At 52.3% G+C, this 25818-nt stretch overlaps 1 protein-coding gene across 2 annotated transcripts in view; it reads left to right on the forward strand.

The window, feature by feature from the left end:
* Window positions 1-269: 269 nt before the first annotated feature.
* Window positions 270-25818, forward strand: part of FSTL4 (follistatin like 4) — a 672816-nt gene continuing 647267 nt past the window's right edge. For both annotated transcript variants that reach the window (XM_054694402.1, XM_054694403.1), the window contains exon 1: window positions 270-392. The gene's annotated coding sequence lies outside the window, so the exon portion shown is untranslated. The remainder of the gene's footprint in view (window positions 393-25818) is intronic.

A 25818-nucleotide genomic window follows, 5' to 3' on the forward strand; every position in this document is an offset into this window, starting at 1 on the left:
CCCCTGGGCGGCCTGAGGCCCGTGGGCCCAGCGCTGGGCTGTGGCTGTGGGGGCCGGGCGGACGGCCCTGAGGGGCCGGCGGAGAGTCCTGAGGGGCAGGCCGGGGAGCCCTGAGGGGCAGGCGGACAGCCCTGAGGGGCAGGCCGGGGAGCCCTGAGGGGCAGGCCGGGGAGCCCTGAGGGGCAGGCCGGGGAGCCCTGGGCTGCCCTCCGGGTCCTGCGTGGCGTCCCGCGCCTGCTCTGAGCCCGCACCCTGGCCTCGCACTCTGCCAGCCGCCCAGCGCTTCTGAAGCTCCCGCCCGGGAGGCGGTTCCCAGGGCCCAGGGCCGCTCTGCAGTCCGGCTGCACCTGGCCGACCCCTTCCGGGAGACTCGGCGTCACAGCGGCCTGGAGGTAAGAACCCCGCGCCCCTCTCAGTTCAGCTTGCGCTCCGGCGGCCTGCTCCTTCCGCCTTGTCGCGGTTTGCAGATAATGCCTTTTTTACAGCTTGAATGTTCGTGGCCATCCTGCCTTGAGCTTCGACGCCCTATTTCCATACGGACGCCATTTTTCTAACATGTGCTCATTTCAGGGGCTCAGGTGGCTCAGCCAGGCCCTCAGCAGCCCCCTCTTCACTTCCTCCATTCAAGCATGTCGGCCCAGTGAGCCAGGCTCCTGGGTGCACACGGCCTTCCACGTGGCACTCGGTTTCATCCTCACCAGACTTCTTGCCCCAGGACGGCGGGGCCTGAGAGACCCGCCTAAGCCTCACAGCCGGGGCTGCAGGCGCTCCCAGAGGAGTCTCAGCTGCTTGTGCTGTGTGACGCCTACTTAAGACACATTTCTCTTTGGGGCTTGCTTGCAGTGAGGTCAGGTCACACCAGCCAAGCAGGGGCCATGGTGAAATCCATTTCTCTGGACTTGAGGTTCCCTTATAGAAAAAGTCAAAGTACCTTCATGACTTGACCTTTTAAAGTACTTTCAGCTTTGGCACAGCGTTCAGTTCTGGGAACACCATCAACAGCAGTGGGTGCTTTTCTTTTTTTGTAAGTGGGGATGTGCTCCCCAGGGAGTGTGCAGGGCACCTCGGTTTCCCGAGGGCAGGTTATTTTCTCATCCAGTGAGATCTGCATGAGCTTTGGGAGGCCCCACACCACCCAGCTGTGCCTGCCCATGAAGAGTTCTGCCTGGGCCAGACCCATTAGGGCCTGTTCCTTTTTTGCATGCCTCCTAGCTGTCCTCATTGGGCCCCGATCATTAAGTTATCACTCTACCAGCCCCTGCCACCTGCTGAGTTGGAGAGTAGGCCAGGTAGTGTTGGTCATTAGCCCCTTGGGGGCACCCAGGCTCTATCAGGGCAAATACTCCAAGAAGAAAATCACTGGTATTCCAGTGGCTTAGCCCAATTGTGCCATAAAGTTAATTTCTCACTTACACTAGTCATCAGGGGCAACCCTGCCCAGGCAGCTGATTCAGTGACTCAGGTCCCCTCCCTGCCATGACTCAGCCTCACTGTCACTCTCCTGGGGTCATCTCCTCTCCAGCCACATGGAAAGCACCAGCGTGACTCCCATGGGAGGTTTGTACAGGCCAAGCTTGCAAGGGATACGCCTCACTATTGGTCAGGACTAACCCTAGAGGCAGCTGGGTATGCCATCCAGCCGGAGGCCCTGGAGAAGAGGAATAAATTTTATGCCATGTGCAGCATAGCCCTGTTCTCAGGCTGGTGCACCCCTTCCTGAGGTCTGAGTGCATCTGCAGGATCAGGGGTGTGAGTAGAGAACCATGCTAGGACTTCTCTGATGTGCAGGTGAGGCCCCATACCGCTGGGGAGCCCAGTCTGCCTCTCAGAGTCACCAGAGGACCAGGTAAAGGTGCCAGAGGAGGGAATGGAGGCACATCAGAGCTGACCATGCCCCCAGAAATGCTGTGGATGCCCCGATGCCCAACATGCACACTTCAGGCTCAGGCCGTTCATCCTGACCCTCTGTCTGATCACTCTGCACCATACACCCAACCTTCCAGGGGATCTTAAGGCAGCTGATGCATTTGGGCACCATTCCCCTCCAGTTAAAAATAATGCTCATAAATTGAGGCCAGACCCTAGGGGACAGCAATGTTACAAGCTCATCACCTGGTGGTGTTCAAGCCTAGTTATAAAATTATACAGCACCTCTGCACCGGGGAGCCAGCGACCTACTTTGTACCTCATGGAGAGACACAAAGTGGGTGTGGCAAGGTAGAGGCCTTCGCTCTGTGTTTCAGTCCCTGACAAACCCGTGGTCTCTGGCTGATCGCTCTTCTCGAGGCCTGAAGCTCTACCCATGTGTGTTTCTTGGACTAATTCTTCAGCATGTCAGCTCCAGCCCACATTGCAACACACCCCAGCAAGGTTCTCTGTGCACCTGAGCAGGAGATTCCTGGGGCTTCTTCCAGGCTCCCCATCAGGGTGTCCATGCCCCAGAGAGAGGAAGCAGCCTTCTTGAGTCTCTGCTCCTCTCTCCACTGGGCCTCCTGCCCAGGTCTCAGCAGGATGGGGCCTGTGTCTTTGTTCTCATCACTCCTGCCTCTGTGGTCTTTTTTGGAACCTCCGGCCTCAGAGCCTTCCCTGGCTTCATTCAGAGCCTGAGGACACAGAGAAACACCTGCTCATTCTCCCTGCAGCCAGTCAACAAGTATGTATTGAGCATGCTCTATGAGGCAGCAGACCAGATGTGAGAGCTCCTCCTGAGGCTAAGCTCCTGAGTGGGTGCAGCTGCGGAGCTATAGATCTGTGTGTCTGTGGCATAGCTCATGTTACGGCATTTCCCTCTGTTGTGCTCTGCAGATACTGCATGTTTTACAAGATGAAATTTCGTGGCTACCCTGCGTTGAGCTTTGATGCCCTATTTCCATATTGACGCCATTTTTGCCAACATTGTGTACTCCATGTCTCTGCGTCATGTTTAATTAAGGGATGCACATTGTTTTTTTTTTTTTAAAGACATAGTGTTGTTGACCACTTAATAGATTACAATACAGTTTAAACATAATTTTCATATGCACTGGGAAACAAAAATTTGTGTGACTTGCTTTATTGGGACATTTCACTGTATTGTGGTGATTTGGAACCTGCACCATCTCTGAGGTGTGCCTGCATGTAGGTCTGTGTGTGTATATATGTATATGTGTGTGTATACATTTACAACATGCAATATCAAGAAAGGGAGGCGCATTATTTATGGTATGGTGTGAGGAGGGCCTGTAGCCTGGAGGTTTGACATAGTCATAGAAGTCAGGGAAGGCTGCCTGGAGGAAGTAGTAAGGTTGCGGAGGTTGAAGATGAGGAGGTATAGTCCAGGCGAGGAAGGAGCATGTGGGTTTGGAAATGGATTATGGGACAGAGCCTGTGGGAGGTCAGGTCTGCTGAGGGAGCCTGTCCTTGGGCCACTGAACTTTAGCTGCATCCATCCTGCCAAAGTGAGCAAGGGTCCGTGACCAGGCTGTGTCTCCTGGTGGTGCTCCTTCTTTAATACTCCTGTCTCCCGGCCTGGGGCACACAGTGGATGTGCAACATACCCTTGCTGGGATGAATTAAAAAACCTTCTTAAATCCTCAAGGTCACCGTATAGCTCAGAATCATCTGTCTGGTTGACATTGGCAAGAGTGGGGAGAGTGCCACATCTACCACTGCCCCTTTCAGTAATTTCAAATATACCCTTGATATTCATTTTATTTTTTTATTTTTTTTAACCAAATTGACTTTTATTTATTTTTTTATACAAGCACTGGGTACAGTCAGAAGCGCGGGAGGGTGAGAGAATTCACCAGAGCCAGAGTGGGGAGCAGAGCAGGCAGAAGGACCAAAGTACACTGCTGAGGGGAGCAGCGGGCGGCAGGAGAGGTCTGCGCGCCATGTGGGACCCTCCTCCGGTGGCCGGGGAGCAGCCGGGGATCGAATCGGTGCTGCAGAGGCTGTGGGCAGCTTCGCAACCCAGTGCTCAACTGCTGCGCCACCGGGGAGGCCCTTGATATTCATTTTTTAAAAAGATTTATTTATACAAGAACTGGGGTACAGGCCAGATGTGCGGGAGGGTGAGAGGATTCACCAGAGACAGAGTGGGGAACAGAACAGGCAGACGACCAAAATACACTGCTGAGGGGAGCAGTGGGTGAGACAGGAGAGGTCTGCCGCGCCATGTGGGAATCTCCCTGGCCGGTGGGAATGGAACCCACGTTGTGGAGGCTGCGGACAGCTTCATAGCGCGGTGCTCAACCTGCTGCACCACTGGGGAGGCCCCTGATATTCTTTTTTTAAAGAATATACTTGTTTCCTGCCATAAAGAAAGCATGAGGAGATTGTGGCAGCACATTTGATGTATTCTGAAGCTAGGCCTGAGCACTGAGATTGCCCCTGCCTGCTTGCTGCCTCCTAGCTGATTCGTCGTCTTCCATGGCAGTGTGAGCAGTATGTGGTCAGATGATACTGTTATCGAGGCTGTGTTCTCCACTGTGCTCCTTAAGGCTGGGTTTGGCCTGTGAGGCTCCAGGAGGAGCCAGTGGTGTGAGCCGACATCTGGCAGAACTGCTGGGGGATGCTCTGTACATCGTGGGTGAATGACAATAATAAGGTGATGTTGCACAAGGCAGCACAAAGCACCTCTGTCCCAAGGGACCTGTGGGTGCCCTGGGTGGCTGGCTCTCAGGTCTGGGGGTGTGAGGTCCTGCTCAGCATCAGTGCCTCCATCAGTGATGGTGCTGCCTCACCTTGACCACGGCACTCTTGTCAGCTCTGCCCTTAGCTGGGAAGGGTCCTCGCTTGTGGTGCAGCTTCTTCATGCTGCAGCTGGCCCTTATGCCTTCTCTTATTTCCAGGGCCATATCCAGTCCTGTTTGTGCCAGTACCCATCCTTCCAAACTGGGCTGGGGAAGTCTGCCTGGAGGGAGAAGCCGTCCCCAGTCCTGCCAGCTCAGGACTCCCTTAAGAACCTAGGCAGGAACTTGGAGGGATTGTCAGATCTCTGAGGGCCAGAACATGGCATTGGGAGTATGAATAAAGAGATCATTACTGATCTGGCTTTTAGCTTTTGTGGAACAATTAGAATGCAATTAGGTAAACAAATTAATTGGGCAACACTGATTAAACACTGTTTCATTTATACCCACCAAGGCACTTCCCCAATTATTTTCCTTTAAAATGGTTCTAGGACATCAGGTACTATTAATCCATTTGCCAAAAGAAGAAACTGAGTCCAAAAAGGCTGCTTGATTTCCCTTTTTTCTTGTTAGTCCTCGGCAGAGCTGTGAAGCCCTAATTACTACACACTGCTTGAGAAACCGTCTCCCCTGCCATCTACCCACATCATCGTCTCCAGGAGAGACAGGCTGATGTGACCCTGCTCCTGGAATGCTCAGCCTGAGCGGCAGTGTGACTTTTGGGGTGTGTGTGATTCATGGTGCACATGCAGCTCTCCCAGGACAGGAAGAGGATGTCTTTGCAGAGCAGTGAACATGTTGGCTTAACATCCAGATTCCCTCTAGCTGCGGACAGAAGAGGGTCAGGTCGTCCTGGGTTCCCTGATGTGTACTGGGTCACGGGCACAGCTGTGGGGTGGAGGCCAGATGGAGCAGTCCTGGCCAGATGTGGAAGATAAGCCTCAGGGGCACCTGAGGAGACCAGCAGGAGCCCTAGGAGGCCCATTGGAGCCCTGGGTGCTCCCTGCTCAGGGGGGGAGGGGGGGCCCTCTGCGCGTGGGGCTCTCCCCACGGTGGGGCTTTGCTCACTGTGCTCCGGCCTGCCCTGCCTGATGCATTATTAATGAGGCAGCCTTCATTTCCAGTTTTTGGGTAGCTAATTTGTTCCTACAATCATGATTTCAAATATCACATGAATAATTCAGAAAATTATTTTACTGTAGTCAGATAAGCCTGTTAGCTGTCACACATCTGAATAAATTAGCTTCCCCATCCCATGGGGCATGGAGAGGAGGTGCTGGCCGTGCAGTGGGGAGGGGTGGGTCTAGCCCAGGCCACCAGAGCACTCAGAACTTGATTTCAAGAGGCCACGTCTGCCTTGGGGCTGAGGGGATAACAGGCACCGTAATTTGTCACCCAGGAGCCTGGCTGGGACCAAGAAGGTACTGCTCATAGAAGGCAGTCAGGCTCCCCTCCCTGGAGATAACGCTGCTGCTCAACAAACCCTGGGCAGTCTGACTAGGCCCCTCCAGCTCAGATATCAGACCGGCTCAGATATCCCTCTCCCTCAAGTGAAGCCACTGACCGTGTCCCAGAAAGCACCTGTCACCTCCATCTCCCTTCAGAATTGCGGGACACAGAGAGAAACCTGATTTTTTCTTTTGGTGGAGGGAGGGCACGGGCCTCACCCCTTATTGCGTTCTATTAGGGACTTCGCTGCCTTTCTCTGAGTCTCGGTTTCGTCATCTGTAAGTTGGGCACAATAGTGCTAGGGATGGCTCGCCCCACTGGGTTGTTGAGAGATGGCTGTGGAAAAACTTGGCAAGTCACAAAGGCTTCAGGGACGTAAGGGTTACTCTGCTGCCGCCTCCAGGACAGGGTCTTGTCCGCACCCCACCTCAATGAATTCTGGGGAAAAGGAAATTCTTGCCTCCTGTCTAACAGGTACTCTGGTGTTTGAGGTGGCTCCCCAGTTCCCCTGCATGGAGCTGCCACTTGTCACGTGGCAGGGTGTGTCTGACTGTCCATATGCTTCCTGCATGCCGTTCCCAGCAGCCACCCTGTCTGGGACAGGGGTTACCAGGGCCAGTGGCAGCAAAGCTCCTGACCTCGGGGATGGATAGCTCTGTTGGCGGAAGGGTCAGGTGTCACAGGACCCTCACGGAGCTGCATGAGCCCCAGGACCAGGGTACAGAGGAAGGGGTGTGGGTACTTCCGCTCATGCGGGGCATGAAATGGCCAATGGCGTCTGTTCCCCAAGTGCCTGGTGAAAGAACCACAAAGTCCCTCCATCCCACTTGGGAAAGGTAGACCCCATCTGCACAAACATCCCGGAAGAACTCAAGTTAAGCGGGGAGAGGGTGGAGCACAGGTAACCCTGGGCCAGTGGGAGTGGGTGGGAGTGAGGCGAGCAGCTGGGGTGACCAGTGCTGCTGGCTCAGGTGAGGCTGAGGTCTGGGGGTCTCCTCAAGGTGAGCAGTCAGGAAGGACAGGAGGAAGGACCAGAGGCCAAGGCTGCAGGGATATGCTGGGGCGCCAGGAGGGTGAGGGCAGGGGAAATGAATGGTCACGGGTGGCCTGGTCAAGGTTAATGGTTCAGGCTCTTGATTCAGACCTAGGACAGTCCTAGGACCCCACTGGACAAGGACTACGATGCTGCCAGTGCTCATGCTGCCAGTGCTCATCTCTGGGAGCCATGGTGGGTTCCGTGAGACAACACCATCGACACCTTCAGCACGGGGCCTGCACACGAGGAGGACTTGGCCTCCTCAACACCATCCCCACCTTCATCCACTGCATTCACTGTCAGGATTATCATTAGTTTCCAGGTGCTTCTCAGCTGCCCCCATGGCTGAGCTTTCCTGGACACCTGTAGGGGGGGGCAGTGTGTGTTCTCTGCTCCCCTCATGGGCTTTTCCCAAGGCCATCTTGTCTCACACTGCCTGTTAGCCGCTCTGTGGAGTCCAGAACCCTTGGGCTCAGCTCAGACGCCTCTAGGTATGCATGCGGGATGTGGGGGAAACAGCTCCCTTAGGGGCACCTGACCGATTGAGTTGGAGTTCATCCATCAGCGTGCCCAGTGCCGCCAAGTGGGGGCAGGTGGAGGATGTCCCGGGGAGGCTGCTGAGGTGTGGCATTGTCCTCTCTCTTAGGTTGCTCTAGGATGGTGGACACGGGGGACGACCAGTCTTGCTGGGGAGGAGTGACCCAAGCACTCTGTGAGGGGGGCGGTCCAGGAGGCTCGGCCGAGGTTCCTGACGCGAGCCGGGCTGCTGAGCAGGCCATTTATCAGGATCTTGGCGACAGGTGTTTAAAAGGAAAAATATTTCCATGTGTATGTTTTTTCAAAATGATTAATATTCAAATTAGTGTTGGAGATCCAAATTGCTAAAGTGTAACTAGGCAGAAAACTTCCTTGACAGCTTGTAATTTTCAGTCCATTCCACCGTTCCTCTCCATCCCAACAGCCTTCTCCCAGAAGCAACTCTGGGCTTCCACAGACTTGCCCTCCAAAGGCAGCAGCCCTGTGGGAATTTACTTCCCGGTTCTTACCACGCTGTGGGCACTTGACCCTCCAGAGCAAACGAGCGGCTTTCCTGTGGCCAGCGAGCCTTGAGATGCAGGCCTCCTGCCATGCCCCGCCCAGTGCCTCCTGCAGCCATCCCACGTCAGAGCCATCCTACGGCACAGCTGTGCATACATCACCCGTGTTCATGTGGTGTCACCCCTTGTCTGCAGAACCAAGTCTGAGTTCGTTTATCTGAAAATGATCATTGGGACCCAACCTGGCTTTACCACCCCATAACCTCTGCCTGTCGCTGCCTGAGCCAAACCAGGCCCCCCACGGCTCCCTGAGCGTGATGCTGTGGCCCCAGGAAGTGCTTTTTCTGTACCCACCACATCTAACTTCAGAGTTTTTCAGGGCTCGCTTTCACTTATCCAGATACAATCCCATTGTATAGTTTAGAAAACTAATCTGGCAGCAGGTAGTCACAATAATTACTTTTAATTCTCAGGTTGAGAGCGGGCTGTGCATGTGCAGTCCAGCTTAGAGACTGTTCTACATTCTACAGAATTACAGGAGGAAGGATGGTCAGGGCAGCATTGACTGCATAGCCTTTGTCAGATCTTAGGTTCTTCCTGTGGGAGCTTTTGTCTGGAGAGGACTTTTGCTGAGCAAGCACCCTGTGAGCCAGCGCCCCATGAGCCAGCTGCTGGCAGACTGGGCATCACACTCTATGCCCCTCATAGCCACCCACATCCTTATTTTTGCCTGGTCTTTCCTCTTCTACACTGAGTGTTCCCTGAGGGCAGATGTAGTGTCATATGGATGTCCTGGCACTGAGCACCCACCCATCCACCCACTATCAATCCAACCAATATTTTTTGAGCACTTCCTGAGTTTTAAGCCCTTTGCTTAACACTGAGAATAAACCCACTTCCTGTCCCAAATCCCACTTCCTGTCCTCAGGACGCTTTCTGTCTAGTGGGGCAGGCAGAAAGGTGAGCGGGCAGAGACTTTACAGGGCAGTAGGAGCTGTGGGAAGCAGAGGCTGCACATGGGAGGTCGGAGAGGGAGCAGAAGGGTTGGCTCAGAGAAGCCTCCCAGAGTCAGTGATGTCAAGGCCATGAGAATGGGTGTTTGAGAGGGGGGTTTGGGGGTTAGGTGACCCTGGATTTCATTCCCAGTACCATAAGCTGTAGGACTCTGGATGAGCTAACCTTTCTGTGCCTCAGCCTTCTCATCTTTAAAGTGGAAATAATATCTATCATATGGTTATAGTGACTAGATGAAATAATTTATGAGAAATTTTTAGCACAGTGCCTGGCACTTGGTATGTGCTCAACTCTCTAGCTATTAAGGGAGATCTGAAGGGTAAGAAATAACCAAAGGCAGAGGCAGAGGGAAGCACAGACATTCTCTGTCGGGTGGGCATCTCCTGCTTCCTCCTGCCTCTGGGAAAAGGGTGGGGGAGGGGGGTTGGGGGCCAGTGTGGCAGGCCCAGAGCCAGATGGAGTGAATGCCTTGATGGTCATGAAGCTGGTTGGGGATCAGTGGAGAATTCTGGAGGGAAAGGCCTGGACCACAGAGTAGGGGGTGCCATTTCAGGGAGCGGGAAGGGGTGCGGTGACCAGTCTTACTTTGCCTTCTGGATGTCTTTGGAGATCGATAGGGAGGCAGTACCAGGCCCCATTCTCATCTGTCTGGCACACAGGGAGCCCCAGAGGGAGGCCCCAGAACTCTGCTGTGGACTCACAGCTGTCTCTGGCCACTGGTTCCTCACAGGAAGAAAAGGTGGCTCTTCTTAGATGTGACGGGATGAAAGCATTCACATCCTCTTCTCCCCACTGTGCCCTGACTCATCCTCATCTAGAGGACTCAGCCTAACAGGCAACTCTCTGGTGGATACGCCAGAGACCCAGAGAGCAGAAGGACTGATGTAGGAGGAGGGAGTTACTGGGGCTTTGGTGGTGAGTGTGCTGAGGTAACATACCTCTGAAGTGGTGTGATCTCTCACTCTAAATCGTATACAGCTTTGTGAACCAGTGCTACCCCCATAATCAGCTTTAAAAAGTGGCTTCACAGAGGCTGGGAAAAAGAAAAAAAGAATCAGAAGAGATCAGGGGGCTGGCAGAGTCTGGGTGGGAGGGTTTTTGATTTATTTTTAATTGAGGTAATTTTTAAAAAATAATAATTCTTTTAAATGTTGTAACATTAGGGTTTTTTCCATCAGGTATTGTCACCATAGGGTTCTCACCACAAATCCTCCAAGGTGTTTGGGAAAGTTTTGAAGGGTGAGCACAGCTACAGGGGGTGTTATGCTAACAGAGTGGAAGGTGGAGAAAGAAGATTTTAAGGTCTTTTGCTATGCTTCATGAGGAATCTCCTTTGCAGATAAAGATTAGCATGCTTTGCAATGATACTTAGTTTTCTGAAAATAAAATTTTTGAAAGGAAGATAGATTATGCTTCGACTGGCCCACTAGGCAGCTGGCTTTGGCTCCATGCTGAGACACCCCCGCAGCAGAGACTGGGCACAGCCACGACCCCCTGGTGCCCCAAGTAGCACCATTTACCACTTTCTCATTCATAGCACGCGAAGGTTAGAAGTAAATGAAAAGTAATTTGGGGGATATGCCATTATATGAGCACCTTAAAAATCACTTTGAAAGATGCTTAAGTCTGGAAGAAAATCTAGAATAAAAGTCAGAATAAGTTTTTAAAAGTATAAAATGTCAAAACTTATGGGATATTGTCAAAACAGAAACTATTATTCTAAACCCCTCTGTCTCTAGGAAAGATGAAAAAGAAAACATACCACACACACAATAAACTGAGTCTCTCCGGTGAAGATGTTGGAAATGTAAGAAAGAGGCCAAGAAAATGAGGAAATCAAGCAGTAGTAATGCTGTATAAATAAGAAAAAAATGAGTTGATGGACAGTCATTAGGCCTTTGAAAAAAATCCGCAGTGGTTAGTCTATCTGAGCAAAGAACAAGTATATAAACAAAACCAGAAATGAAATGTGAGCTGTAGCAGAGAATATGAAGAGATTTGTAAGATTTGGACAGAATATTGATTTCGTTTATATGAATAAATATGTGGATGTGGATCTCCAAAATGTCTAAGATGTGACACCTAATGCCACTAGTGACTGGAAAATACGACTTTTGCTTTGCTGCTGAGCTCACAATGGGCTGCATTGTGGCTTTTTTTTTTTTTTTTATTGCATGGACAATAAATATGAGGGCAATATTTTAGCTCTTTCTGTTTAGGAGTAAGGTTAGTTAGGGTTTCTGTAGGCAGAACTGCATGTCTGTTTTGTTTTGGAATTCAGTCGCGAAGTTTCTGCCCAGGTGCCATGCACAGGCATCACACGCAGGCACTGACCAGCTTGGCCCTGAGGCCTTGGAGATGAACCTGCATCCCTGGCCTGGCGCTTGCAGACCTCACAGTCCAGAGGAAGCCTGCCAGTGGTGGCCCTTCTTCTTGAGGAAGATCAGTGCATCTGCATTTCGTGTTAGAACCGATACGGAAGTGGAATCTTGTCACGGCTGGCTGAGAGTGAGCAGCAGGAGAGCAGGGGGAGAACATAGAGGGGAAGAAAAGGAAGGAGGGCCGGGGGTCTTCCAGGATGTGCAGACAAGCATTGTTTTCTTTAACTAGTCTTAACTATGGGTGACCCCAGGCCTGCTCCGTGGTTGGGAAGCGAGCCCAATGGAGGCGGGGAGTTAGTGCTGTGGGAGAGCTAGCGTTTCTCCTCCTGGCATTCCCAAGGCCTGAGTCTTGGTCTGATCCCTGGGGAAGTCTACAATGCCCAACTGGATGGGCATTGTACTGCTCTCGCTGGCCACCAAACTCTACCCAAATGGACACCCAAGCCTGATAGAAGTCTGTCTCTTGACTGCTGGGCCTCGCCTGAGGTGGTCCTGGCAGCAGGCAGCAGGAGAAAAGGGCCTCTTCCAGCACTGCACATTCATTCCTCACTTTGATTTCCAGCTCCTGGCCAGCCATCAGCGTGAGTGCATCCATCACCCCTGCAGCTTCTACCCTAGAGCCTGTGCAATCTAAGAGGCCTTTCCTAGATTATGCTTTATGAATAGAGGTCATGGGTCCAAGCCCTCACCTGCCCTTCTCTGGACTGAATTTCTAACTTAGCCAAATTTATTTATCCCAGTCTTCACTGACCATGAGCAGATGACCCCAAGCCCAGAAACCAATCAGCAGGGAAAGGGGTGAGCAGCTTAGAAATAAATCATGAACCTCCTGGCCCTGTGCTCTGACCCTGAGGTCCAAGGACACAGGGCAGCTGCCCTGGCACAGTCTTAGGAGCCTACCCTGGCCAGCTCACTGCTGAGGGGCACAGGGGAATTTGCTTAGAGGATGCACTAGAGTAATATAGGCAAATACAGGCAAAGCAGCAGTCTCCATTGTGTGAGAAGCAGTCTTGCCCTGAGCACATGTGCCACCCCTGCCCACCTCTAGAGGCAGTGGCCAACAAGCTCAGCCTGCATCTCTGTGCTAGCCCTGAGCTAGCAGCTGACTATGTGCATTGGACAAGCGTCTCATCGAGGACTACTAGCCATCTTCCAAGCTGGGTGTGGTTATTAGCACCATTGCCAAGGTCTCAAAACCTGGAAGTGACAGGATGGTGGCTTGCACCCAGAAATCTGCTTTTAGGGAGCACTCACTGTCCTTCGCTCCATGCTTAGGGCAGACATGGCTGAAAGGGAAGCTGAGTCTTAGGTCCAATTTGGAGCCTGTGTTCTTTCAGTCACTTCTCTACCCCATCCAGACCTACTTCAGAGGGAATGGGATGCCCATTGAGTTCATCTAGCTCTTGAGGTCAATACCCTGGTGAGTCAAAGGCCAGTAGGTTGGGAGTAGGGGTGCCGATTAGTGACACTACCCCATTCAGGGCTGTTGCCCTGTAAGACCCCCATATTCCATCAGCACTGAGCCTCAGGCCTCATCACCCTTACAGACCAAAGTGGTGTTCCAGAGGCCAGGAGGAGGCCAGTTTGTCTCTGACTTGGTCTCCTGGATGTCATTGCCAGAGGAGGGGCGTGGGTGTTCAGCTTCCTTGGTCCCTCTGTTAGCCTCCTACCCTGGCTTAGCCTATGGGACCATGGTTAAACAAGGATTATCACCAAAAATGATCCAACACAGTGATATCCCCTGCCCCAGACACTAAAGGGAAGCTTTGGGGTGCATATAGGCTCTTCACTGGTGTTTTTAGGGCTGGCAAACATCCATGTTTCTTTCTCTGAATCTCTGGGTACTGATCTGGGCCCAAGGGACACATAATGAGGAAGCAAGTTAGATTAGTCACATGTGGACTCAGGGATGCAGGTTCATCTCCAAGACCTCAGGGCCAAGCTGGTCAGTGCCTGCGTGTGATACCTGTGGGTGATACCTGGGCAGGAACTTCGTGACTGAATTCCAAAACAAAACAGACATGTAGTTCTGCCTACAGAAACCCTAGCTAGCCTTACCCCTAAACAATAAAAACTAAAATGTTGCCCTCATATTTATTGGCCATGCCAAAAAAAAAAAAAAAAAAAGCAAATTTAAGCAAGAGTTACATTATAACATAAAATAATTTGGTAGCAAAGAGTATTATGAGAGACACAAATTACAACAGAATAGCACAGTAGAACCATAAACAGTGAATGAATTAAAGAGACAGCCCAGCCCAACTAAGTATATGTGATGGCTCTAAAACTTTGGAAAAACTCTGGGAAGTTTAAAACCTTATAGGAATGAAAGGGAATTCCTGTGATTTATCTGGGTTGCCTGGGGGAGTTACAAGACTTCACATGTCCATCTGGACATCTCTGAATCTCGTACAGGACAAAAATGTCATGACTTTGGATTTTTGGGCTTCCCTCATCAAACTGTTTATTGGGGGTGGGAAATGCAGAGATGTGGAACTCCTTGAGGCAGGATTCCCTGCCCCAGTGTACCCCTAAGAGACCTCTCACTTGTGTATGTGGGTGAGGGAGGGAAGCCACGGATTTGGGGAAGGCTGATGTCTGCTCCCTGAGCTCCTTAGGGAAGGTCGCCCAACAAGTCTTACACTGAGTGCCCCTAGCTCTCTGCCCACCCTTCCCCAGCAGCAGTAGAGGGGACCAGTTCCACCTCCACAGCTGCTCTCCTTCTCAGACTCACACTTCTGCAGTCACCGCCCCAGCATGGCCCCCGAATGTTGCAGCCTTGGAAATAGTCAGAATGCGCTAAAAATGCAGCGACAACAGCCGCCTTGGTGGATATTTTTAAGGGCGATAGGATCTGAGAGTCATTAGTGCCAGAAATACAGTCTCATCTTATTTTTAAAAACAAAGTGCCGCATCTCCAGATGTTCCAGTCTACACCTCAGGTCTCATCTCCCAACAGCCACACCCCGAGGTCTTCTGACTAGAAGTCATCCCTGTGCGACGCCCATGTCAGGTCTTCAGGATGCCAGCTTGGTCAGAGATTCTTGTCTGAGGAGGCAGAGCTCCCATCTCAGCCCCCTCTTCTGGCTGGGACACGTTTCGCACCAGGCCCGCGTAGGGGCACGGCTGTGTTTGGGACCAACAGGATGGTGAGCGAGGAGGATAGAGGGAGGAGAGGCCAGAGAGCAGAGGGGCTGCTTCACCTGGGCTGTGCGGTTCTTTGTGAGGACGTGGGCTTTCACTTGGGGTCACATTAAAACCACTGGCAGGCTTTGCACAGAGAAGTGACATGATGTGATGTGAGTTGTACCAGGCCATTGGCCAGGGAACTAGATAGTTTCCTGTTGCTGCTGTAACATGTTCCCACAAATGTGGTGCCTTAAGCAGACATTTATTATCTCCTGATTCTGTAGGACGTAGGTGCTGCAGGGTCTCGCCAAGCGACATTAAGGTTGTGGCCAGGCTGAGTGCCTTCTGGAAGCTCTAGGGGAGGCAGTTGTGTGGGCGTAGGAGTGCGATTCCCTTTTTTTGCTGTCAGCTAAGATGCTGTCAGGTGTCAGCCTTGCACAGAGCCTCCTACATCTGAGCCAGCAGTGGGTATTCACTTTGTCTCACACTGCACTTGGTGTCTCAGCCTCCTCGGTGCCCTTCCCCATTGTCACCTCTTTCTCTGACCCCAGCTGTAAATGTTCTCTAATTTTAAAGGCTCACGACATTGGCTTGGACACACCCAGGTCATTGACGATTATCCCGCTGCCCTAACCTTGCTTGCATGTCACCCCCTCTTGCCATGTGCAGAGTCCCAGCTTCCATGGATTCGCATGTGAGCACCCTGTGGGGAGGCTTTGTTTCCCATCACAGGAAGAGTAGATGGTGGGGTGGGGGACAGGGACGCAGGCCCACACACCAGGAGACCAGTGTGATGGTCCAGCAAGAGAGGGTGGCGGCTCGGCTCAGCGTTGTGGGATGATGGTGGAGGGAGTGACCAGAATTTGTATGTTTTGAAGGTAAGACTGACAGGCCTTGCTGACGGGTGGGTGGGTAAGAGAACAGAAGTCAGACATGACTCTGAGGTTTTTGGCCTGAGTGTCTAGAGGGTGATGTCATCACTCTCTGGATGGGCAGATCTGTGGGAGGAATTGGTTTAGTGTTTGGGAAGGGAGTGGGAATCAGACTTTGTAGGAGTTGCTGGTTCTTCAAGATCATGATGGAGTTAGGCAGTAAGATGAAGCACACCGGCCAGTGAGGGTCCTGAGGCATGTGCACTGCCACAGCATTCCCGTTGGGGATGTCAATCTGAGCCAGGTAGTATGGGGAGCACACAAGATCTCCACCAAGCTCTGTGCTGTGGGAGGCTGACTGCGCTCAGCGCTGCCTTGCCTGCGAGTCCCTGCAAGGAAGCCCAGTCAAGTGTAGGAAAGATCAGGCTCCAGGGCCAGGGGGCAGCTGAGCGCCTGAGCAGGGCCCTGGGGAGGGAAGCTGAGACTCTCCTCCAGATGGGCCTGAGAAACACGGGCCCAGGGCTCCCTGGGAAGTGCCCGGACCTGCCCCACAAACCCTGAGCCAGTGGCTATTCTCTCCATGTTTGATAACAGCACCCAGTCCAGTGTCCATGATGCCCTGTGTCTGGTGTCTTGGTCTCACATGACCACGTCTGCCTGTAGTCACCGTTTCTTGAGTTGTTGTCCAAGACTGCCATGTCCTTTGTGCACCATCTCCTATATCTGATGTCCACATTCTCTCGTGTCTGGAATTTTTTCCCAAAGCAGTTGGACAAGTTGAGGCAGCCAGCATGCCAACGCCGGCCTGGTAAACTCATTCTGGTTGCCTCTGGTCTCTAGTGTTTCGGTAGGATTTCCTCAGCCCCAGAAGAAGAGCCAGCCCTGTGTCTTGCACCAGGGATCCAAGCTCCAGGATTCCTTTGTGCAGTGTGAAGGGTGGAACAAAGCTCTCTAGCAACGTGCCAACACATGTGGGTACTGTCTGGAGAGGACTGGCCTTTGGCACGGAGACAGCCTCTGACAGGGAAGGGAGCAGGAGGGCAGGCTGGCTGGCAGGATTCAAGTGGGCCTTCATAAGAATCAGACCCTGTTCAATTAATGTGAGGTTTCTGTTTAAGGTTTAGGCATAGAATTTTGTTGTGTAGTAAAAAAAATTTTTTAAAAATCCAATGAGGCAACTGGATGGATTAGATAAAGACTTATTCAGTGTTCCAAACATACTTACCGAGCGCCTGCTGCGGGCCAGGTAATTTCCAGGTACTGGAGTCCAGCAGTGAACGAAATAGATGTTTTCTTTCTTTTTTTTTTTTTAAAGATTTTTATTTTTGCATACAAGAACCGGGGTACAGGCCAGAGGCGTGGGGGGTGATAGGATTCACCAGAGGCAGAGTGGGAAACAACAGGCAGAATGACTGAGATACACTGCTGAGGGGAGCAGTGGGTGAGTCAGGAGAGGTCTGCTGCGCCATGTGGGTAGCTCCCTGGCCAGGGATTGAACTTGTGCTGCAGAGGCTGCGGATAGCTTCATAGGTTGCATCTCAACCCCTTGCACCACCAGGGAGGCCCCGAAACAGACGTTTTCTGCCTTCATGCAGCTGATGTTCTTCTTGGGGCATAGATAGGAAGAAGCTACCAATGAGGTAAATAAGTCAAATGTTTGTTATTGGAGATGATCAGAAGTGCTAAGGTGGGAAGGAACAGCAGGGAGGGGGAGATGATCAGGGCGGGGTGGCCAGCCGGAGCCTCACTGGGAAGGGGCTAGAAGAAAGACTTGAGGTTTTTGGAGGCCTTGGACGTCCCGGGGAAGAGCACCCCAGGCAGAGGTGCCTCAGATGCTAACAGTGAGGAGGCCCAGATGGCTGGAGAGCTGGGGGAGTGAGTGGGGCAGAGAGGGGTGAGCTGGGGCCCGGTCAGTGAGGGCCTTGCAGGTCTTAGTTGAGGCCTTGACTTTTACTTTGAGTGGCAGGACGCGCTTGGAAAGTCTGAGTAGAGGGATGACATGTCCCCCCCAGTTACATTTTATTAGGACGTCTCTGGCTCCTGTGTTGTGATAATCAGATGCAGGAAGGAAGATGGAAGGAAGCAGGGCTCCCGGGCATCTCGGTGAGAGATGGAGGAGCACGGCCCCAGTGAGGGTGGTGAGAAGGCTGCTTCAGGGATCACCTGGTCCAGCTTCCTCTGTTCCAGATGGGGATGCTGAGGGGGTACGAGAGGGAACCCTTGTCAGACCTCTGGTCCAGCACCTTCTCCTCCTCCCTCCCCCCTCCGCTAGTCCTCCCTCCTCCATCAGTTCCACCTGCCTGCCCTGTCCTCCTTTCTCTGCCTCTTCTCTTTCTTCCTCTGTTTCTCGGCCCCCTCGTCCTGGCCACAGGAGGTGTTGAAGCAGTTTTGGGGGGGACTGTTTCTGGAATCTGTGTGTGGGTGGCATTCATTGTCACCAGCTGCTGGGCCCTGTTGTTGGCAGGCTGATGGTTTTCCCGCCCCAGGTTTCTGGCTCCTAGGAATGGGGTGGGAAGACCCTATCTGCCTACTTGGGACCCTCGAGGTAGCGACTGCCTTGCGGCCTACTGTTGGCAGAGGGATCCACACAGAGGCGGGGCTATGACGGTGACCTTCCTGGCTCCTTTTGTTGGGCCGTGTGGTAAGTAATGCCATTAAGATGAATGTGTGTTTTGGTAAAGGGTGTAAATATATGAATAGTGTCCTCTCCAACCCCATATATCACCCTGTGTTTATTCAGTGCCTGGTGCATAAGCTAGGAGCCACGCATTGCTATTTGGGGCTGTGAGTTTTAAAGTACATTAAAGGAGTTTACTGAAAACTCTTGGCAAACAGATAAAATACAATTACTCTAATTCCCCAGGCATTGCAGACAGAATGTCCTGAAAACCTGCAGTGTAATAATTCACAGGGAGCCGTGGCAGGCAGCCTTTGAGGCATCAGAAGTGCCGCTTTTGTAAACTTCACAGGCAGCCAAGAGCTATCCCTCGGGAGCCCCTCGTCCTGGGTTTTATTAACCTCCCTGTTTCTGCCTGAGGAACTTCAGGGGGAATCTAGTGGGCAGGGCTGGCTCCTGCCCTTGTAAGGAGCTCTTCTGGGGTCACTGTGTTGGGGGGAGGATTGGATGTGGCCTCGCTGTCCATGTTACCTTCAGCAGCAGGCTCTGCTGGTTAGTTACCTCGTGTGAGGGTGAATTCTCATGCCCACAGGTGTGCAGGGCCAGCCCCCTTCCTGGGAAGTGGAGGCTTTTCGTGGGATGCTTGGCAGCAGGATTTTAGTGATGCTAGGTGGGTCAGCTTCATAGAGGGCACAGGACCATTTCTGATGCAGCTCTGGAGGTGCCACCACATGGGGCTGGAGCCAGCTCTGGTCAGCCTAGCTGACCCCTCCCTTGTCAGGGAGGTGTTACATGCCCCCTGAGATGTGGCTTCCAGCCTCTGCTGGACAGTTGGCATTCTGTGCCCAGATGGGCTACAGGGCTGCCCTCCAGAGCTCAGGGAGAGCCCAGGCCCTCCTGGGGAGGAGGATGGTGATGGCAGTGGCTTAGCTTTCAGGCATCCACATGGACAGAGGTGGACAGTAGCTAGAGGCAGGCCTGTGGGCATGCTGGGCCCCTTTCCTGGAGATCAGAAGATGGGCCTTTCTCAAGCAGGGTACCCCTGGCTCCCGGTCCTGACTCCAAGGGCTGGACTTCTCAGGGGCAACTGTGCTGAAGACCATGGGCAAGCCTAGAGCATTTGTGCAGAATGAGCAGGGGGCTCCACCAGGGCTGCATTGAATGGGTGGAGGCAAGTAGAGGACAAAGTCAGGGGTAGCCCTGCCGCTCAGGGCAGGTTCTCAGAGCTGAGCAGCCCCTTGTGGGAGAAGGGCCTCCCATGGACATTGAAGACATCGCAACAGCCAAACCCCAATCAGTTGCATGAACTGAAATGTTGGGGGTCTGAGGAAGCAGGTGGGGTGAATGTTGAGAGGTGATTGCTAGAACCTACCCTCCAACTGCACTGATGGTTCCCTGTGACATTGGTTTCTGACCTGTGGTGCCAACACTTCAATAATAAAAGAGCACTATCTGGGATTTACAGAATGCATTTTCTGCCGCCTGCAAGCCTGATTAAGGCTGTGAGAGAGCCCAGTGTATGTGGTCTCATGGGCCTCCCTTGGGAGGGCCAGAGCCTCTAGACTTGGCTGCTTGCTTTGTTTTCCTTCAAGGCTGAGCATGCAACTTCCAGCAGTGAGTATGACCCAGTCCTGTCCTTTGGCACCCATGGCCTCCTAGTTAGGAGTCCTGCTTGGAGCCCAGGCCCAGCAGGGCCCTGTTGACTGTGGGGGTTGGGACCACCCCAGGTGGCCCACATGGACTTCAGCTGGACCTTCTTCCAGCCTCGCGGGGGCGGGAAGGTGACAGCTTTGGCTGAGACTTCATCAGTCACACAGGATGGTATATGGAGTCTCTCGGGAGCTGAAGCAGTCAGGCCCGCCTAACTGGACTGACCCCTTCTCTGCTGTGGCCACTGCCGGAAAGCGCCTTTGGCCACCGCCAGCGGGGCCGCGTCAGTGGCGGTGTTTAAGTGGTCGTTCGAGGGGGCTGCTTATTAATCTAGCATTAGTTACGGTAGTTAAGCTTTTAGAGAGAATGAAATGTGAATGTGCCTCTAGAACATGCTGCGTTCCCTGAAATCCGACACAACCGTGAAGAAAAATTGCTGCGGTAAGATTATGGGGAATATTAATTGTGTAGATTTGCGTACTGTACAGATGGCAATGCAGATGCTGGGCGCAGTCAGGAGCTGCGCCGTGAGCCAGGGCCAGGGAGCCGGGGTCTGCTTTCTCTTCTCTTTGGGGATATTGTCTTAACTGGTTCCACTGGAGGTTTTCTTTTCTCTGCCATTTTACAGTAAAGAAACAGAGGCTCAGAAAGCTGAAGAAGCCTGTCCAAGGCCACACAGGGGTCAGAAGCACCCTGACCTTGGGCACGTGCCAGCTGGAGTAGGCTCTTTGTAGCTGCCCCGGGCGGGTGGGTGGGACTGCCCTGTTGTCCTGGTCCCGGGGTGTCTCTGCTGGTCACTGCCTCCTTCTCCACAGTCCCTTCCCACTGAAGACAGACAGGGCCTGTGATTATTATTTTTTAATCAACACATATTAATTATTGAGTGCCTGTGCGTGCCAGGCACCACAGCAGGCATCAGGGTCACTCTCGCTCATGAGCAGACATCTCGGCTGTGAGCAGATACCCACCAGTGGATGTGCCATTAACAGCGGTGAGAAGGCTTTGGAGGGGCAGCAGAGGAGCGGTGGCTGAGAAAATGATGGGATAACGCTAAGGCCTGCACTGACTGCTTGCTGCGTGCACCGCACGATTCAAAACTCTTTAAGTGGATTATGTCCTTTGTCCTAGTAGCTCTGTTTAGAAGCTCCATTTTACAGATGAGGAGATGAAGGAAGGCACAGAGCGGTGGTGACTTGTCCGTGGTCACTGAATAGTAAGCAGCCGACCTGAGATTTGAGCCGGAAAGTCCGACTACAAATTCCTTGCTGTCAACCACTGTGCTCCCTAGCTTCTTAGAAAAGGAGGATCTTTGGGTTACACAGGAGGCAGGGAGGATGTCTCACAGGAAGCCAGGCTCAACTTGGACCTGACAAGTGAGCTGGCTGGGTGGGCATTGCTGGGAGAGCAGAGCTGGAGCCTGTGGGAAGCCATCCGCATCCACGGCTGAGGCTGGGAGAGCAGAGCAGGTCAGGGGGTGGAGTTCAGTTCCATGGGGCCTCTGCAGCACGGGCTACAGTGGCAATGGCAGGGCAGATGTGAATCCTTACCCTAAAGCCCCAGGAAGCCTGCCAGGGTTTTAAGTAGGAATGTGACAGGCAGGTAAGAAGGAAGAGCCAATGTTTCTTCCCATAAATTTCTCAGTGTGGGGATGAGGCGTCTCTTCCACAGTAGGATGGGTCAGTTTGGAGCTGGTGTTAGGTATGTGGGTAGAGCATCTAAGTCAGACTGGGTGCTTAGTGGGCATCTTTTGACTTGGACAGGGTTCATTTTCAGATTTTGAAGGGATTCCTGTTTGGATCCTTGATGTTTTCCTTGCTGATAGAAGAGGCCCTATTGTAGGTATTCAGTGAATATTTGTGGAGTGGATGAAGCAATCTGTCTACCCCTCCAGCTTTGAGGCTCCCATGATTTTTATGAACCCCAGTAGGCATATATTGAGTTCATTCTTGTGGTGGCTTCAACAGGTCCATTTTCCCCACCCATCATCCATGTCCACCGGAACCTCAGAATGTGACTTTTTAGAAATAGGTCTTTGCAAATAATTAGTGAGGGATCTGCAGATGAAACCACCCCGGATTTAGGGTGGGCCCAAACACCAGTGTCTTCTATGAAGAGAATGTTACAGGGCAGGGAGAGAAGTATCCCAAAACCCCCAAACCTGCCTGCTCCAAATAGGTTCTGCCATCTGCCGCATCAACACAAAACATATGACTTTAATGGAAAGGAACTTTAATACAAGTAGTAAGGAACTTTAATACAACTTTGATATAGAAAAGACAAAGAATATAGTTTCTGAATCAAGCACCCACAGTTACCTATCCCCTCGTGGGTAAAAAAGTCCACCCAAATGGGATTGGCCCAGAAAGCCTGCCACAAGCCAAAAACACCTTTCAGTGGGGACCCACAGAAAAGGATCAGAAACAACTAGACAAGTCTGGGAGAAAAGAGCAAAATCAAAATCAGGATAAAAGCTGCCATTGTTATCCTCCCCACGGGTCTCTCACCCACATCTGTGTCACTCACTCCACGGCCAAAAGGCAAGCGCAGTTTCTTCACGTGTCTCTCTGCTCCATGTGCCTCTTCCAGGTCGTCTTCTGGCTGTCCATCCTGTTTCCTTCCTTCCTCAGTCTCTTCTCCAGTGTTTTCTCTTAGCTCAGCTCCACCCTCCTTTGGGTGGGGCAGGGAACTTGGAACTTCCCCTTTTCCTGGGGAAGATGATGATATGAAGGTAGAGGCAGAGCTTGGAATGTCTCTAAAAGCCAAGGGATGCCCAGGATTGCCAGCAACCACTCCATAAGAGGCTCCATGAGACCCTCCAGAAGGATCCCACCCTGCCCATACCTTGTTTGGGCACGTCTGGCCTCCTGAACTGTGCAAAAATAGATTTCTGTTGTTTCAGGTCATGTAGTTTGTGGTCATTTGTGGTGGCAGCCCTGGGGCACTACTCTGACTCTATGGTCAGTATTTTGTAAGCTCTCTCCCTTCTAGCTTGAGGGCTTGGTCAGGTCAGGGAGCAGTTTGGATCCTGGCTCTATCCAGTGCCTAGCATGTTGGGTGACCATGGTTTGCCTGGGACTGGGGATCCCAGGATATAGAGTTTTTAGAGTTAAAATGGGGATAGCTCTGGGCAAAACTGGCATGACCAGAGCTGGTCTGTGGTAGCAGTGGCTGTGTCTTGTGTGGGGAGAGTGCCTGGTGCGGGCAGATGCATGTGGTATGGTGGGGACTTTTGTGTGAGATGAGCCTGCAGTTGGATGGAGGGCTGGAGAGTTGGAGTCCAACTCTCTAGAAAACAGAGAGCCATGGCAGGTCACCAACATCTGCAGGTTTCTCTGGGGAGGCCTGGGGATTCCTGTGCTGGAATCCTCGTGAGTGCCCTGTGGGCCAGTGCTCCGGGGAGGTCCAGGCACTTCCCCTCTGGGACTTTCCCCATAGCCCTCCCCAGCTAACTCCTGCCCCCCAGGACACAGTCAGCTACTGCTGGGCCCAAGGAGCTTCTTTTCTGAAAGCCAAGTGCAGAGAAAGCCTCACAGTCACCCTTCCCCCTATTTGAATATTCTGAATGGAGCTGATTGCCTAAATTGAAGGTATTATGCTATAATGATTGTTATAATTAAAACTATTATCATCTGAAAGAGACCAGAACAGGGGAAACCACTGCAAAGACTTTTAAAGCTTTTAAAGCGTGTTTTGAACCAGATAAAAGCGCCTTTGTGTGGAGCCTTTTAAAAAGGGGGAGTCTGCGAGTGGGCACCTGTGGGCTTGGAATGCACCTCTCACTGCAGCCTGGACGGGAGCCTTGTTCTCAGCCAGGTGGGTGGGGGATGGTGACTGCCAGCTTGACCTGAACCTGGCTGCAGCCCAGAGGACATGTGGGCAGGGAATTCACTTTGAGGGCCCAGGCCAGGCTGGGTTTCACATAAGAGCCTTGTTCTGAGTATAGAACCTGCTGTATCCTCCCCTATTTGGGATAGGCTAGCCTGACCCTGGTAGGAGAGTGGATGGAGTCTGGGCTGGAGGTGTGAGACCTCAGTGCCTCCACTGGCAGTCGGAGGGGCAGCGGCCCCAGAGGCAGCGCAGGGATGGCCCGGGTGGCAGTGTGCTCGGGTGACAGGGCTCTTGGACCGCTGGTGGCGTGGAGCCTGGTGAGAGCAGGGATGACAGAAAGCATGGCTCTTCTGATGTCCTTACCTCACACAGTCAGGTGAGGAGACGAAGTCTCCGGGAAGGGAGGGAGAATGGGCCAGGTTACCCAGTTGGCAAGTTCTGGAGCCGTCTCTGGACCCCACTGCAGGTTTCACCTTGGGCCTCTGGTGAGGGGCAGGATGCGCCACTCCAATATGTGCCCCTTCGGCGTGAGGGTTATTTTGAACTGAAGGCAATTTAGACCTAGAAAACTCAGAATGAGCTTTTTTTTTTTTTTTAAACCTCTCCTTTAACTGCCTAAAGTGTTAGGGGGAGAGGATGTCCTGAGCTAATCCCATGCAGGCTTTATGGACTCCACCCCCACTCCAGACCAAAGCCCTCTGGGACCTTGGGAAAGACAAATCCTGTCACCACCAAAGGGAAGGTGGCTGGGACCTGAGGGTGGAGTGAAGCAGCCAGGTTGGGTATCAAACCAGACACGTGGGCCTTGGGGGGGCCCTTTAGACTCTCCGCCAGCTCGCGGCTCTCGGCCTGCTCTCAGAGGGCCATTGGGCTTCCAGGTCGGCGGATCGGGTAGGATGCATTTAAGACTTTATTTCCCTGTTTTCTCCCTGAGTTGTACATTTCCTCATTTCCCCTTCCCTTGTGAATAAACCTTTTATTAACCTTTTGTGTGTGCCTGTGGTGGAGTATTAGTAAGTCCCTTTTAAGCATGTGAGTGAGGACCCACAGCCAGGCAACCCGTTTTATATATCGGGGCTGCTCCATAACAAAAGGAATAAGTGGCGCCTAATAAGGAGAGGACTGTTTCCAGTGCTAACTCTGGATTTCAGAAGAGACTTAACCTGTGCAGCTGGGCAAACACCTGTTTACACCCGCACGCTCATCTCATCTTCCTGTGAATTGTCCTCCTCCTCCACTTAGTTTTTTTTTTTTTAGATAAATTGTAGTAATTTAATGAAATTGAAATGAATAAATGATATTTATATTTCATTGTGGTTCAAAATATAATGTTGAGTTATGGTATGATGACATAAATTTTTTAACATGCAAAATGGGGCTATTTGTCCTCCACTTTGAAGCCCCAAGCCCTGCTTAAGCTCAGATGGCCGGGGAGCCTCATTCACTGACTGCCTTTGAGTTTCCTATTTTTATGTGTCTCCTATACATACAAAATTAAAAAAAAAATACCCCCTTGGGTCCAGGCTCCCTGTTTTCTATTGATGTGGTTTTTGGAGCTAGTGCGGGGTCCTTGGGTTCACTCTGGGAAAGGTGTCACCAGAGCTCCCGTTTCAGGGGCACGCGGCGAGTTTCCCCGGAGAGTGTCTCCATGAGACAGAGACAGTGGTTATATTTAAAGAACAGGTTTATTAGGGAAAGGGACAGGTTTGCTGAGAGAGGCCTGCATGTTTGCAGGCGGGCGGCCTTGAGGAGAGTGGCCACAGCTGAGGGAGGTCAGTGAAGATAAGTCCCGGCATGGTGCAGGTCACGGGCAGCCAGAAAGCTGCTGCCCTGCAGAGGAGAGAGGGTTGGTAAAAAGAGGCACCTGCATTGTCACAGGTGGGCAGTGGGAGGGCTGCCCCGAGCCTGTGCAGGGACTGCACTGAAACAGTCCTTTTCTGTTTGGGAGGGGTCATTCCTTGTGAGCCTTCAGTTCGTCGTTGATTTTGGATAACCATGCAGAATCCAAAAGGGATCGGAGATACAGGATGGGGAGTAGCGATTCCAGGATGGGCCCAATTCTATATCTTTACCCTCAGGTCTGTGCTCCACTCCCCATTGCAGTCTGATCCTGCTTGGGCCTCATGCCTTGT

This window comes from Talpa occidentalis, unplaced genomic scaffold (genome assembly GCF_014898055.3).
Source record: "Talpa occidentalis isolate TD23 unplaced genomic scaffold, MPIMG_talOcc4v2.1 talOcc4.13, whole genome shotgun sequence".
Lineage (NCBI taxonomy): Eukaryota > Metazoa > Chordata > Mammalia > Eulipotyphla > Talpidae > Talpa > Talpa occidentalis.